Genomic DNA, 17075 nt, shown 5'->3' on the forward strand with positions numbered 1-17075 from the left:
TGATCAGGCAGCTTTGTCAAACACACAGCCAAAAATCAACACTTGGAGTCTTCAAAAAATTTTCAAGAAAGAGTCTTCAAGCAGTCTACAGAGTCTGATGCAAATAATGTTTCTTCAATACAGAGGCTGTAGGTCTCCCAATCTTATCATTGTTCGCTCTAAAATTTGATTCACACATCCCAGTTGTCTAATTTATCATTTGTTTAATCTTAAAATGCCACATGTCACCCTCGTGGTCTGATCCTTTGGACTTTTAACAGGATATCTTCAGGAATCCTGTAGTGTCTGGTACCAGGGTGTTGGCATTGGACCCGTTGGGTCTTGTGGGTTTTGGGGGGTACCCCGTGGATTGAACTTGATCTGGTGGATCCTGCAAATACCTGATGACATCTGGGGAGTCTGGAGACTGGATCAACACCTTGGGGTCTTTGTCATGCCTCTCAAGCCACTCCTGAGCAGCTTTTTGTGGGAGTTGTGCTCCGTCTGCAGCAGAGTTCAGACGTCAAAGTAACATCCAAAGGAATGCCAGGACCAAACGACTCCCAGCAGAACATTGCACTGTAACAAGATGATCAATGCCATCCACTCGTCCTGTCAGTGGATTTTTTTTCGTTGTGGCACATCAGGGTATTTGAGAAAGTGTTTGCTTGGTAGGAAGGTGCCACAGCCACAGTGGTTGTGACTCACTCATTCCACCTCAGATCCCTCCAGGTTTCACCCTCTTTGCCCTAGTTTCCAGCATCAATATGTGCAGAGTGGGTGCTGAGAAAGCAAATTCTGGCTTCGGAGCATCTTGTAAGAAAATGAACATCATAGACAGCAAGTTCACGGTTTTCTAAGCACACAGTTTGATGAGCTAGACAGATTTAGTGAATAACCCTACATGTTTAAACATTAGCAACAGCGAATTGAAAGGACGAGGCATCACAACATTGTTTGAGTGACAAAGAATTTCTAGCACCATAGAAATTCTGACGCCATTAAGCACCCAAAATAACAACCTAAAAAAAAAAACCCCACCACTTAAAGGAGGCTGCCAATTTAAAATGCTTTGTTATGTTATTTGCAGCTGTTATGTGATTTAATTGTAATCAGCACTGCATTCTTCAAAAGCTCTCAAAGTCACAAGTAGTTGACTCAGTTTTGATTTATATTTCTAATTAAGGCACTCCATAATTAATCCAATATGCACTCACTGGAGTCACGCACATTAGATAAATGATGGATAATTTGTCAAATGGTTATGGATTTGATTGTAGTCAAATAAAGTACATACAATTGATTCCATTTTGAAGACAAACATTTCCAGATTGATGCATGAACAGATTATGATCTAGAAAATGCAGAGCAACTCATGAGTTTTTCAACAAAACATCGTCTGAAGAGACGGATATTGTAGCTCAAAAGGAAACGTCAGTTACTGAGGAGGGAGACGAGCCAAATAAAGCCAGCAGCTGTCGTTTGGGTTCTTTGAAGTGGAGGAGGAGAAACACACATGTTAGCACTTTTCCCTCAAGATGCCAGATTTATTTTTTAACAATCTCCTCTTACCATCTCTTACTCTGTTGTTTTTATGTTTTCTTCAGAGATTTCCTCTCTTTGGTTCATTTCATCATACTACATGTGTAAGAAAAATATCACACTTTTGTTTTATAGATTATAGAAATGACTAATTATTATCCATAAAGAGCTGAACCAAAATCTAAGAACTGCAGTTGTGTTAATGAGCAGCTACAAATGTGAAATTTTAAAAAAGAGTATCGTGACAGGTCTGCTTTGTCCAAAAAGAGGGATGCAAAGAGAGGTGTCACTGCAAAAAAAAACAAAAAAAAAACACTTTTGATTTCCTCTTGATACTGGCATTCCCTGAGGTGAGTCTCTGTAACGAGGCTGATCCAATATGCTATGAGGCTTTTATGCAATCAGAAGTCATATATGATAGATGTGAGGCCTGTGTGGCTGCAGAACCATGTGCTTTGTACCTGTCATTGTATCAGGAAAGAATGGAATTACCTTTATATATCAGATTAAAGATTGAATATAAAAGATAAAAGCAATTATGCATTAGTTCCCAAGCTGTGAAAGATGAAGGTCTATCAGTTTTTAATTATAAAGGCTGTAGTAGTGAAAGGACTGGTGAAATTGATTTGTGAACTGGAGCCCACAATGCATCTGGATATGGTTCTAAGTGCCACTATACAATGTCTTCCTCCTCTTGATGTTTTAATGCTACTGTACATCCACCTAATGCATGCCATTAGAATCCACTGTCTGGATGGACTGAAGCCGATACAGATAATGAAAGAAGCTGATAAAATGTGCAGGAGAATATGTATTCTTGTTAATGCCTCCTGTGTGGTGCCTGAACAAACCTTCCTCAATGAATAGACTCCCACAACAAGCATCACCCGTCTCATTAAATGCTGCATTTTACTCACCGAATACAAATTACTGTGGTGGTCATCTGCTCATCTGTGATACTGATCATCATGTCAGAATGCAGGAGAGAAATACGACTAGTACCGAAATGTTTCGCTGTAATGGACTTTACTGCACAGGAATAACTTTTTAAATTAATGGGTGGAGAATAAATTTCAGTTAACTGGTGGAGATGCTTTGCTATTGGTGGTTTCTTGCTGAATTGTCACGGTTTTAAGGATTTTACGTCGAGGTGTGAATGAATCATGGCCGGAACATGACTCCAGTGAAACGATGATTCTGTGTCTGCCGGATGCATAAACAGGCATAAATTGGTTTGGGTCGTAAAAACTTTCAACAACTCTGATTTACAAGACAGTCAATATATCAGTGATGTTTGTGTTTTTGCTTGCTGTACAAGTTCTCTGCCCCTAGTGGCTAAAACATGCCCTAATGCAGTTTTCAAACCTGGGAGCAAATATGTTTTATGGATATTTTCAAATGGATTACATTTTATGACGTGCTAGTTCACCTTGGCTAAAGGCATACAACGGTAAAAACTATTGTGTTTGAGACAATTCCTGGCATTGGGACTCTCTCCTATGGAAGAATGAAAGGTTTGTGTTGTCAGCAACATGTGAAAATGTGCAAAGATAAACTGTGTACATTGTAGTCATCACGAACCAATGCTGCTACTCCCCACTGCTGTGAAAATCACATTTGTTATCGTGAGAAAATATGTATTTTTTTCTATATTCCAGAAGATTTATCATGAAGGAAATGCACAGACATGGCTGAGCACTTCCACTTTGATATTTCACCACATCAATGACAGCCTCAAAATAACAGATTCAAATTTGTGGAATTTCATCTGTAACAATCTTAAGAAATCGCTCCTGGCAGCTTGTGGGTTGGGACATTCTGTGCCATTTTTCTTCTGCAGAACTGGTTTCTGGCTTGAACACGTATGGATGAATTGCAGAAACATTATGACTTGCCATTTTGTGATGTAGAATAGTTCTGCCGTGTTTGAGCAGAGCTGTGGAGAGAGGCAGGACTTAATAGATGTACATTCTATAGGAACAGTGTGAAGTTACACCTGAGTTTTTAGGAGCTATACCAATGACCAGAGAGGGGTTTTTAAGTTTTTACATTGTTTTATATAACCTGCTGCATGTGTCGTCACAGAGACCATCACAGATAAAAGCACTGCTATCAAAAGCTAGAAAATGCATCTGAATAACTTTGCCTTTCATGATAGTTATCATAGACTACATCTGAAAATATTTGTTAGAGGTTATAATGAACATTAGTGGTGGGGCCATTAGCTTGCCCCGGGCTTCTAACAAACAGCAGGAAGTTATTGACCATAGCTATCAATAATTGCCTTTCCATTCCCAGCTGCACAATAATTGTTGTAAAATGCTTTACATTGAGTGCAGGATTCCTGAGAAATGGGACAACTTTGTGAAAGACCCAACTTGACGATTGTGTGTATTATATTGAGAGTATGCTGAGGGCTGACAGTAGTTGGGTTTCCATTACAGTTTTTCGCGAAATTAAAGCGATATTTCTAAAATTTCGACTAAGTATATTTGCGCTTTGAACGTGTTTCCATTGAAGGTTGTTCTGGGCAGAAGCATCGTAACTCTCGTAAAATATCATCCCGTGAGATTTCACTGCAGGAAGATGGACGCTTCTATCTCCTTCTAACACTCTGCATTCCTCTGCTGTTTGCTGTCTAGTATGGCAGTGATGTTTTTCTCAAGAATAATGGCAAGAAAAGTCTGGGTCTCCTCTTCTGTCCACACGTACCGCGCCATGTTTACTCCGAGAGAACTGGTCATGTGACCAGGTACGTCACGTCCGATGACGTATAATTGCGGAAAAAGTGTTTCCATTGCGCTTTTGCGATATTTTTCAATATCGAAACGTCTGAAAAACCACCTCATGAGAGCGTAAAAACTTTTTTTTTAGTCCTTTTTCGAAATTCAGATGTTTCTATTACCAGTTTTTTATTGCGCTATTTACATTTTGCGCATATTTAAGGGTAATGGAAACGCAGCTAGAGTAAAAAAAGACAGATTTTATTTTATTTTTAAAAGTTTATTTAGCCGGGACAGTGCATATTGATGGACAGTACATACATGATGTAATGTAAATATGCCCGAATTAGCATGCATGCTAAATTTCATCCGTATCATCCAGATAATGTTGCCTGGATGCAACACAGAACAAGACTGAGCAGTAACACCGTACGGTTCCGTCAGACACAGATCATGCCTCCAAACCATTTATCTGTACTCGTGTGTTTTCTGAGCCGACATATTTCTCACCTCCACTGAGGTCAGATGACTCCTGCCACCTCACCCTCCGTCTCCTCACCTCCCTGCTCGCGCCTTTCGCTGGGTTAAGAGTTCAAAAAACACTTCAGCGACTCTCCCTTACTCTCCCCCAGAGCAGAGGAGGAGATTGTCGGTAGATTTTTCAGGCGGACACAAATCGGACAAACTGCAGCGAGGAAAAATAAGAGAATTATCTCTCGTCGGTGTTTGTGCGAGGAGGATTTCGAGGAGCTGAGCAGGGGATTGCAGTGAGTGATCTGTAGTTGACTGTGTGCGAGGCATGTGTCTTCTATATGTGTTTTGTCAACTATGCCTCATCAAGGGATAAGAAGGTTTATGGTCTCTTTAAAACCTCAATATTGCTATGAAAGTGATTTTTTGAGATAATTTCTTTGCGAGTCATCTTTCCAAAACTGAATATATCAACTTGTTGGCAGTATCCCATTTCCAAGCCCTCTTTAGAGAACTGCACAAGTCTGAAATTTTGCTTTATTCTACCTGGATTCATTTTTGATCTGGCACTCCAAGCTCTTTTTGCTGCCCTAACAGTGCGGCTTTACAAGTGACAATGCCGATTAGTTGGCTGGGTTGTTGGCAAGTCCACCACTTTGGATCAGACAAGAATATCTCCACAACTATTGTGAAAACTGCCTTACAGGTAATATGCTTTGTCCTGACAGCTTTAGAAGCCACTGACTTCTCATTGTGTGTCTTCTTGAGTTTTGATATATTTTGGTTTGACAACTATCGGATGGTTTGCCATTAAATTCAGATGGATTCACATAAACCAAATCATACCCACCTCATCATATATTCTAACAACATTTAATCTTGCACCATCATCAGGTCAAAATATAAACATTACAAAGCTGATGAAATTCCCATGAGCTTCAGTTGTTCTCAAAGTTAACAAAATCACACGTAAATGCAAACATTATGCAAGAAAACTGAGGTGCTCACATACAACATCAAAGACCACCTTCCTCTCAAAACGATCTCTGGGGCAAAACTTAGAAGTGTGGAGGACTTTAAGTACCTACGATCATGGGTTGAATCTACAGATAAAGACCTGAAAATCAGAAAGGCACTCGCTTGGGAGGTGTTCAACAAGATGAGGAGCATCTGGAAGTCTAAGATGTTGCGGGATACCAAAGTCCGCCTCTTTCAGGCGACCGTGGAATCAGTTCTACTCTACGGATGCGAGGCTTGGACAATGACATCGGCCTTAGAGAAATCCCTTAATGACTGCTAAACCCATATGTTGGGGGCAATCCTCGATATAAAGTGATTTCATCACGTGCCGAACAGCGAGCTATATAAGGGAATGAACAAAGTTGGAGACACGGTGGCTGGTTGGAGAATGCAGCTGGCAGGGCATTGCTTTCGTCACAAAGAATTACCTGCCAGTGACCTCATCCTCTGGGCACCAATGCATGGGAACAGGACAAGAGGGTGGAGAAGAATAAATTACATCAATATACTGAAGATGGATACTGGAGTTGAGAGTGAGGGGGAGCTGGACACGTGTATGATGGACTGCGATGTCTGGAGGATCCATGTTGCAGCCCGGCTGAAGACGCCATAGTAGCAGTAGTTGTAGTAGTAAGGCAAACATTACCCCTGTTAAACATCAGGATGTTAGCATTATCACTGTGAGCATTTTAGACTGCTGACAGGTGCATTCAGTTCAAAGTGTGACTATGTTTAAATCCAGCTTTACAGAGCCACTAGCATGTCTGACTTTTAGTCCAACGCCTGAAGCCAGTCTGTCAGTCACTTTCATACATTTCTCCAAACAGATGCTGGTAAACCATCGGCTGGTCAGCCTCTATATTGCAATGAAGCTGCTAGTGGTAACTGGGATGTCATGACACAGAAACAATGATTATATAGCTAATGTACAATTATAGCTTCAGGAGAAAAAAATGCATGTACCTCACCACTCTGCTACAGAGCATCCTGAAGCAAAAAAGAAATGAAACCAAATGTAAACTCTGCAATATTATCAGAATGAAGCAGATGAACGTAAAAGAAAAAAATCTGAAATGTTGCAAAGGAGTGATAATGTTCGCTTTTTTCAGGCATTTTATTAGTTTTCATTCTGGGCACGCGAAAAGCCCACTGTTTCTGTTTGTCTTCTCATACTATGAGCCTTTTCTGTAAAAAAAAGAAAAAGAAAAAGAAAAATCATGGATACAGACCATCACCATAAGCCATACAGAGAGGTTCATCTAGATTTCTGTTCATGTTGCGCGTTAGCTCACTATTGACTGAAGGGAAACTTTTTACAGGAGACATGAGGTGAAGCAGTGTTTGATCGGCCTGTCTGTGCTGCTTGCGTTTGGCTTCGTGCTGCAGAAAAAAAGGCAACACCTTTGTAGGGTGAACCCTTTGATAGAGGTGTCCCTTGAAATGGGATCCAGCTGTGATGTTCCCAGTGAGACCACAGTATTTACCGCAGGGTATCTGCTCACAAACAAACGTAGAGTTGCTCCACACATGCCTGTACCCATCTAAAAAAAAAAACCCTTCTTTGTGGCTTTCTGCCAGCTACACTGGTTTATAGTCAATCCAAGTTAGGTCTCAAGTCAGTGGAGACAAGCCCTGATCATGTCTCAAGAGCTTGAGGGAAAGTCCAAGTGAAATCATATGTGTGTCCATCTTTTGCCTACCTGTGCATGCATGCATCTCTGTGTGTGTAGTAATCCCCGGCGGTGAAGTAGACCACTGAGCTCCATGCACTAGTGGCAATAGTGAGTCCAGTTCATTTCTCCAGCTGTCTATTTGCAAGGCAGTCAATGAGCTGCACTCCCAACCGTCTCGGTGTCCCAAACACCTAACCCTGCCATCCATCTACCTGACACAAACACCCCTGTCTTTTCTTTTTTTTTTTTACAAAATCCTTTTTGTTTATCCAGCGAGGGTTTGCTGAGCCGGCAGCCTGCTTCTCAGCCATGCCCTGTTTCATACCCATACTGGTCAGGTATTCCCCATCTGAGAACAATCGCACAGTTTGAATGCTTCACCTTGCTTTGTCAGTGTAATAGTGAGGGTAAATGGCCTGCTTGTAAATGTAACATTACACATAAAAGTGATTCCTATTGTTTCATAAACTGTCCACTGAGACTCTTGACAATATAGAATGTAAGAACACTAGAAAAGCAACCCTCTAGTGTTGAATTTAGAGTCTGAAACAAAAGCTGAAATGATGATGACAGTGACCTAAGAGTTACCAACTGTCAAACATGAGCTTCCACTCAACGCCCTGCACAGGACTGACATATACAGAAAATGGAAAGATAGGCAATGATTGGATGATTGATTAAAGTCATAGGTGTGGGCGCCAGGTTTTATTTGACAATTGGGTTCCCTAATGCCATTAAGTGCTGGAGGTTTTAACATTTAAAGTCCCCTTCTGGTCATTGATTAAACCCCTTAAAAACCCATCTCTTACATATTAAGATTTTTTCCCCTTGTGAAAGTAAGTATTTCTTGTCTTAAAATGGGTTTTATCATTCTTCTTCTGGAACATGCAGAAGCCTCTCTCCCCATGCATCCCTGCAGCTGGAGCACACCTGCTCACCTACAACTGCTCAAACACTGTAAATTACTTTGTGCTAAACAATGGGAAGGGCTGCACAGTGGAGTAGTGGTTAGCACTTTTCGCCTTGCAGCGAGAAGATCCCGGTTCAAATCCCAGCTTGGGATCTTTCTGCATGGAGTTTGCATGTTCTCCCTGTGCATGCGTGCGTTTTCTCCGGGTACTCCGGCTTCCTCCCACAGTCCAAAAACATGCTGAGGTTAATTGGTTACTCTAAATTGCCTGTAGGTGTGAATGTGAGTGTGATTGTTTGTCTGTATATGAAGCCCTGGGACAGACTGGTGACCTGTCCAGGGTGTCCCCTGCCTTCGCTCAAGTCAGCTGGGATAGGCTCCAGCACCCCCCGCGACCCTAATGAGGATAAAGCGGTGTATAGAGAATGGATGGATAAACAATGGGAAAAAGTAAAACCGGAGAAATTCAACCATACGTGTTCAAACCAAAAACCAGTTCTGAAGAAGAAGAATTATACAGAAAGACCCACTCTGCAAGTTAACAGGATTGGTTCTTTAGATCTGTGTTAACAAAACGAAACAAACAGCTGTCATCAGTAGACTGCATTCTCAACGTGGAAAAGCTCATCCATGGAATTAACTGATTATTTCACGCATGATGTATCTTTTGTCTAAAAAACAAAACAAAACAAAAAACACCAACTGATAAACACACAACTGATAAATTAATCTTAGTTTTTTCATTTCAAGAGCTCAGAAACCCAAGCTTATGTTGTATATATCAGTACTTGTTAAAGCAAATGTAAAATGATTGCTCCTCTCACTCACAATTTTCGGGCCAGTTTTGTTTTTTCTATTATTTGCCCCCGCATCGACTTTTGACTCAGAATTCAGACACTCAAATACAATAGCAGTGAGTAAATGAAATGCACTGGGCAGAGTTCGGACACAACTTTGGAGAATGTAAATGTTTCCAGATGAAATGAAATGCTACTTCCTAAAGCACACACATTAAAAACAGCAGTCCTTCAACAAACACTACCCTGTGAAGCTTGAATTGTTCAGTTTTTGTTGAAACTGTGTCAGCAAGATGTTAGTTTGACAGTAATTTTAAGGGCTTATTGTGTCGTTTTATTGAATTGCATGCTTGTTCTGTTAATACAACAGAACAGTCGTGTCTGGCTCCTGTATACAATAATTCAGATCTAGAAAGCATACAAGGGTTGAAAACAACTCACTTGCTCCTGGAGCCTCACACCAATTTCTGCACAGGTCCTTGGCAGTGTGGGATCCAGACACTGAGGTAATCCTCGCTGATGGAAAAACAGTCACCGTCACAAAGCCCTCTGTCTGCCTGCTGAGCATGTGATGAGATTGTGAGGAGATTGCCAGGGATATTTGGAGAATTTTTTTTTTCTCCGCTTTGACAAAAAAAGGGCACCAAGGAGCACATACAACGAAGGAAAGGTGACAGGTGGCTCTAGCTACAATCTGGCACTACTGAAACATAACTTAGTTTACGTCATTCAATGGGTGAGAGTCAGGCTGTGCTGGCTCGTTTACCACTTGGGATCTCTCAGGTGATTTCTCCAACACCACTGCTCCTTGGAGGTCACAGGGAGGGAGTTTAGACAAAATCTGACAAATTACCCTTCTTGGGCAATTTGTATTCGATCAAAACTGAAAAAATAAGCAGTATTGAAAGTTCTTCTATTTGTTTTGTTAATGGCCAAACCAGTGGTATGGATTTATGAATGACAATGAAAAAATACAGCATCTCAACTTTTAAATTGACTGCCATGATATTTTATCTAAATATTCATAGTTCTCAGATGATGAATTCCAATGACTTTGGTGATAGCCCGCCTCAAGAAAGCCACAACTGCAGGGTGTAAATATCCTAAATGAAACTGGATACCAGAATTTAAGTTTATAGACTCGAGCAGGGAAGGAAGTGGACAAGAGTTGAGCCTGATTATGTTTGGTAAAATGTTGGAAAGACAGGCGTGCAAGAAGAAATGGAGCACAGATGTCACTGAGAAGCACTCTAAATGGTGGCTGATGCTTTTTTGTCACAAAACATGATGATTGTTTCCTCTACCATTTATCTTCCTGCAGGAAGGGGAATAGATCATACCAGATGGGTAGGCTGCAAGCTAGTGGGCAAGGATGGAAGCCCCTTCTTCATTTACAAAACATTAGTTATTAAAGAAGACCACCAAAACCAGATAAGAACCTCGAGATGACCAATGATTCGAGTGCGTCACAAAAGAAGGTTCTACTGAATCAGTGTCAGTATAGTGGTGACTCGCTGTGAATCTGACCGCGAGTCTTCATGACAACATAATGAGCAACTTATCCACAATTTAGAAAGGTTGAGAAGTCTAGACACAAAGATCTGCCTTGGAAATGATTATGAATGAATGAATCTAGAGACAAAGTCAAGTTGTCAATAATATAACGCATTTAAAACCAAAGCTGTTGTACCAAAGTGATCTCCAGTAAAGAAATATGATTGGAAGTACAAACTACCCAACAAGTGTAAGAATTCTGTTTGAGTCCCTGTAGATTTATTAGGGTGTGAATTTCCCACAGTAACAGTAGTGGTTTAAGCCTCTTGAACTTACACTCAACAAAAATATAAATGCAACACCTTTGTTTTTGCTCCCATTTTTTATGAGATGAATTCAAACATCTAAAACTTTTTCCACATACACAATATCACCACACCTCTCAAATACTGTTCACAAATCTGTCTAAATATGTGATAGTGAGCACTTCTCCTTTGCTGAGATAATCCATCCACCTCACAGGTGTGCCATATCAAGATGCTGATTAGACACCATGATTAGTGCACAGGTGTGCCTTAGACTGCCCACAATAAAAGGACACTCTGAAAGGTGCAGTTTTGTTTTATTGAGGGGGGTCCACTCCTCTTCAATGGCTGCGTGAAGGAAACTGGTACACGATGTCGTATACACCGATCCAGAGCATCCCAAACATGCTCAATGGGTGACATGTCCAGTGACTGTTTAAGAGAAGAGTGAAATAGTGCATTCTGGTGTCAGAACTGTCAAAGATGACCAAGAACCTGTTTTCCTCCAGCCGTTATCTTTGGAATGTGCTGCAGTTAACAGCTTGTTTTAAACACCAGGCGAGGACAGACTGACAGAGCCACTTAAGTTACAAAAGTACTACTTTTCACCAATGAAGCTGGTTCAGTAGCTGCCCACAGCTGTTGGAGCTACAACAAAACGGCTTTGCAACCACTTGAAATTTCAACTTGCATACTCTAAAACATTTGATTCCAGTCTGGAGCCCTGATGAGTGGGACTGTTTGTGCATGAAGCCTCTGGCCATGAGGAGCAGATGAGCCCATGATCAACTTTACTGTCACAGACTAATTTTAGTTTTATGTATAAGCTCTGAAGCTAGCTTAAACACAGTAAATAAAACATCCTATGACAGTCTCGAATAATAATCTTGAGAAAAACAGATATTTCAACACAATCACCAACACTTTCCCTTCACAGCCAAACCCAGATGAAATCAACAGAACTGAACTTGACTGATAACATTACCTGTCAGTACATGGCTACAGAGGCTGCATGGGTCACGGCGCACAGGTGGATCGGCTATGACGTCACTCTGGTGGGCGGAGACAGCGGATTTGAACCCGGAAGCTTAACGGCAGGTAACAGTGTGCAGAGAAACCGATGGATGCCTGGAGAAGACATGCCGATGGGAGGGTGGATGCGAGACGTTCCGGACCTGGAGCAGGATTTAGATGGTCAGATCTGGATACTCCCGGAGGAGCTGGAGCCGGTGGACCGACGGGGTGGGCGGAGCTTGGGACGCCGATGTTAAAAGATGTGGATTTGAAGTTGTGAACTGAAGTAGCCGAAACAAACCAAAAGTTCTCGATGACCTGGCCGCTTTAAAGTTGGATATTACTGCTAACAGCTCTTAGTGGATTTTAAAATTGTCTGAGGAGGATGAAGGGATTTTTCCAAGCGATGTCATCTTCTGCAAGGCTGGTCTGCTTTAGCAACGCTGCGATCCTACACTGAAGACGGATCAGATCATGAGCACAGTCACAAGGTAAGAACGCATGTCCCAACACTGAGTTCTATAACGAGAGACCTCTTAAGACGAGATGAACAGCGGGGGTGATTTGATGGCTTGGGTGGGCTGATGACCAGTGAAAGCTGAAGCAGAGGGACCAGAATGAATGAATGAATGAATGAATGAATGAATGCATGCACGAATGCACGCTGCCTCGGTTGTAAGGCACGTTTACTGGGAGGAGTGAACTGATAGGACAGCACAGAACCTCCTGACTGGCCTGACTCCGTACCTGTATGAACAAGGGCGAAGCTGGCGTATTTACACTCACCAATCAATTTATTAGGTACACTTGCTCAGTTGCTTCTTAACGCAAACAGCTGATCTGCCAATCACATGGCTGCAACTCTGTGTATTTATTCGTGTAGATATGGTAAAGACAACTTGTTGAAGTTTAAACTGCGCATCAGAATGGGAAAGAAAGGGGATTTAAGTTACTTTGAATGTGGCACGGTTGGTTTGAGTATTTCCGAAACTGCTGATCTACTCGGATTTTTACACACAAACTTCTCTGGGGTTTATAGAGGATGGTCCGAAAAAGAAAAAAAATCCAGCGAGGAGCAGTTGTGTGGACCAAAATGCCTTGTTGATGTGAGAGGTTAGAGGAGAATAGGCAGACTGGTTGGAGATGATAGAAAGGCAACAGTGACTCAAATAACCACTAGTTACAACCAAGGAATGTAGAATACCATCTCTGAACACATCTACGTAATCTTGAAGAAGATAGACCATAGTAGCAGAAGACCACACCAGGTACCACTCCTGTCAGCTGAGAACAGGAAACTAAGGTTACAATTGGCACAGGCCTCCAAAAATTGGACAATAAAAGACTGAAAAAATGTTGCTTGGTCTGATAACTCTCGATTCCAGCTGCAACAATCAGATGGTCAGAATATGATGTAAACACCATGAAAGTATGGATCCATCCTGCCATCTATCAACTGTTCATGCTGGTGGTGGTGTAATGATGTGAGCGATATTTTCTTGGCACTCTTTGGGCCCCTTAGTACCAACTGACCATGGTTTAAACACTCCAGCCTACCTGAGTATCATTGCTAACCATGTCCATCCCTTTATGACCAGTCAGACAATTTTAAAATCCAGGATAAAGCACCATGTCACAAAGATCAAATTGTCTCAAACTGGTTTCTTGAACATGACAGTGAGTTCACTGTTCTCCAATGGCACCAGATCTCAGTCCAGTAGAACCTTTGGGATGTGATGGAATGGGAGATTGGCATCATGGATGTGCAGCCAACCAATCTGAAGCAGCTGTGTGATGCTATCATGTCAACATGGACCAAAATCTCTGAGGAATGTTTCCAACACCTGGTTGAAAGTAGGACACCAAGAACTAAGACAGTTCTGAAGGCAAAAGGTGGTCCAAGCTTTTATGAGAAAGGTGTACCTAATAAAGTGACCAGTGAGTCTATATGTTCAGCTATATTTTGTGTTTAATACTCAGAAAAAGTCAGCATGCTAACTCACTAAGCCAGAGTAGTAAACTCAGTAAATAAATATTACCTGTTACAGACCAGCTTTGAGTCTGTTAGCATGATGGTGTCAGCATTTGGCTCAAAGCACCTCTGTGTCTAAATACAGCCCCACTAGCAGAGCTTTGTTTTGTTCCTCATCACCGTCTGGAGTATTCTCATCCCCACCCAGTACACATTCAGACAGAGCTCTGAACTAACACATGAAATATTTACATCAAGCTCATCCTTCACATATCCCACATTTGGTTTGAAAGTCACAGTTACAAATATCATAATCAAGGACAAGTGTAACAAAGGAAGAAAAAGGAACAAAGATTAATGAGATCACTGTCATCTCATAATCCTTCTGTCGCATTTCCCTGAGCTCCAGTTGTTAGATATTCTTCAGACAGAGCATGTTTACAAGGATAAAGCTAAAAAGGGACAAGTGTAAAACGGATAAATGCATAAAAAAATAGAAGATGCAGAAAAAAGAAAGCAGTGACAGGAACAGGTGGAAGGAGGGTTGTTATTTTGTTGAAAGGGTATTGCTTGTAGGAAGGAGTTATGTTCAGTTTGTTTTGTAACTCAGGCATTGCGCTATTGATACCATTAGTCCGATTTTGTCAAAACATGGAGGGATAATGCGTTGTGCTATGCTCTCTTGCACACTACATTACACATTTCAGCCTCATTAACAGCCTTGAGAGGCCATAATAACTCCAAACAGCAGTATGTTTTGAATGAAACCTGCACAGATGATGGATTTTGTTTTCATTCAGCTGAAAGGGTTGCTGCATATTTAGTGTAGGATGAGATGTTTTTGAAGGTTTTAGCCTTTAGCACGTATGACCTGAGGAACATCTATCCATCTAGCTAGTCATTGTATCATAAAGTCATCATGCTACCACTGCATGATCATGGAATAAATCATTTCCAGATTTAATTAAAACAAAATACTTCAAAAAAGTGCAGACACAAACAACAGAGTGGGAGAGAGGACAAAGCCGCAAACATATGAATGGCCAATCAGATTCTCTCTCCATCGTAGTTTACTAGCCCAGGCACCCATCTTGCTTACAGGGCAAAGGGCAGACGTGTGGGGAGTTTGAAGAATTTAAATGCATTGAACTCTGCAGACGGCATCTATATCGGCGTTGTCAGAGCTGTCGATAAAAGTAAGAAATCCAAACCCGCACAACAATCCGCCAATCGAACCAATGATGGTTATGGATAAGGACGATAAGTGATTGTCTTTATTCAGCTCTGGCTCAGTCTGCATCCCTGCAAACAGGAGGAAGTCAGTACATATCCCACAGAGAGCAGCAGATTTTCCTCGGATATTAAAAGGTAGACATGCACATATAAAATTACAAGTCCAGACAAAAAAAAAAAAAAGCAATGAACTGGAAAAAAAACCCACCACCTCCTCATGCTGTTTACTATTTAACTGTAGCGCTGTGATGTGCCCAAATTTATATTCCCCTAAAATATTGTTGCTCTGGCAGCAAGTCTTTGCCTCAATTTCACGGCAGAGAGGAACATAATGAAACCATTTCTATTTGTGTGGATTGTTTTTTCCATTGCTGTCTCCATCAAATTGTGAAACAAGCGTTTAATATCATTTCACGGCATTACAAAGAATAAAAGTAACCCACCTAGTTGCCTAGTAATGAGCAGAGATCGGGTTTGTTTGTCGTCTTATTATTGCAAATCACAAGTGTGCATTTATTTATTGGCTGACAAAAACATTTTGGAAAAAGATGATGGCATGTACAGAGTTATTACACTGTCCAGCAGTTTGACAGTAAATCTTCTCTAAATAATTTGTGTTAAATTCTGAGACTGTTTGAATTGTGGTAGTCAGAAGAAACTATTTTTGCATTCTATTATATTGAGAATCTCTGGGCACTCAAATAAAACATCATGCACTATGCAGGACACTATGAAGTGATATCTAACGCAGCCTTTCTGACCTTGCTATAGCATGTTCTCACCATGCATATATGTATGTTGGTGCACAGCAGCGCAGCAAGCTGAACAGACTTCCAGTAACGTTTGAAGTCAAAGAGTTTTCCTGCAAAGTTTTTATGGAAGTAATGCAACAAATTTTGTGACAGCAATTACAAATCTGAAGCAAAAGTTTTCTGAGACAAAATGATTTCAACCTAAAGGTTAACAGACATGCTTGATTGATTGACACAAACATGTCTGGTTCCCACCATGGACTGCATATGGACATGGAGGCAGCGTACAAGAAGAGCCAAAATAGACTTTACTTCCTGCTAAGGTTAAGGTCTATTCATATCAGCAGGCCTCTTCTATGTACATCTTACCAGACTGTGGTGGCCAGTGCTTTATTCTTTGGGGTTGTGTGTTGGTTAGGGACAGAAACCGGCTGAATAAGCTGATCAAGAAGGCGAGCTCCACAACTGGTGCTGAGCTGGAATCAGTCCAACAGGTGTCTGTGGTGAGAATGCTCAGGAAACTGAACTCTATCATGAGCAATGCTTCTCACCAACGACACAATCTGGAGGTGTTTCAGCAGAACACCTCCAGCCATAGACTCATCGCCCCTCAGTGCAGGTCTGAGCGCAGCAGGAAGTCCTTCCTACCAGCTGCAATCAGGCTTTTCAATTCACATTCATATTTGAACTTTATTGCTGTGCATATGTTTTCACTTCTATCATTTTTTTTTTATCTTAAGTACTACGTACATGGTCATACTGATGACTGTTAGTGATGGTGTTCTGTCAGACGTGTGGGTTGGCTGCGTGTTAACATGCTACTGTAACAAAGTATTTTCCTGTAAATCATCAATATAGAGATACAGACAATTGCATGCACTCCATGATGTCATCCATGGAATTTGCAAAGAATTTTGAAGCTCAGTGTGATGGCGTCTTGACACTGCCTGATTCCTTCTAAGAGGTGGAGTGTAAGTAGATCTGAGGCGATCTGTGCAAACATCTCTGGACCATGAACTATCCTGTGACTGTACCTGCCTGTCACACAAAGTGACCCCGCCTTTCAGAACTTTTAGTCTTAATACAATTTAAACTGGTGAGTTACATGAACATTCATCTCTTGTACAGTTGTCAAAAACAAGGAAATCAGCCACAGACACCAAATGTGTTTTGTATCAGCCTGTAAACAT

The sequence above is a fragment of the Acanthochromis polyacanthus genome, chromosome 3 (genome assembly GCF_021347895.1).
Source record: "Acanthochromis polyacanthus isolate Apoly-LR-REF ecotype Palm Island chromosome 3, KAUST_Apoly_ChrSc, whole genome shotgun sequence".
Classification (NCBI taxonomy): domain Eukaryota; kingdom Metazoa; phylum Chordata; class Actinopteri; family Pomacentridae; genus Acanthochromis; species Acanthochromis polyacanthus.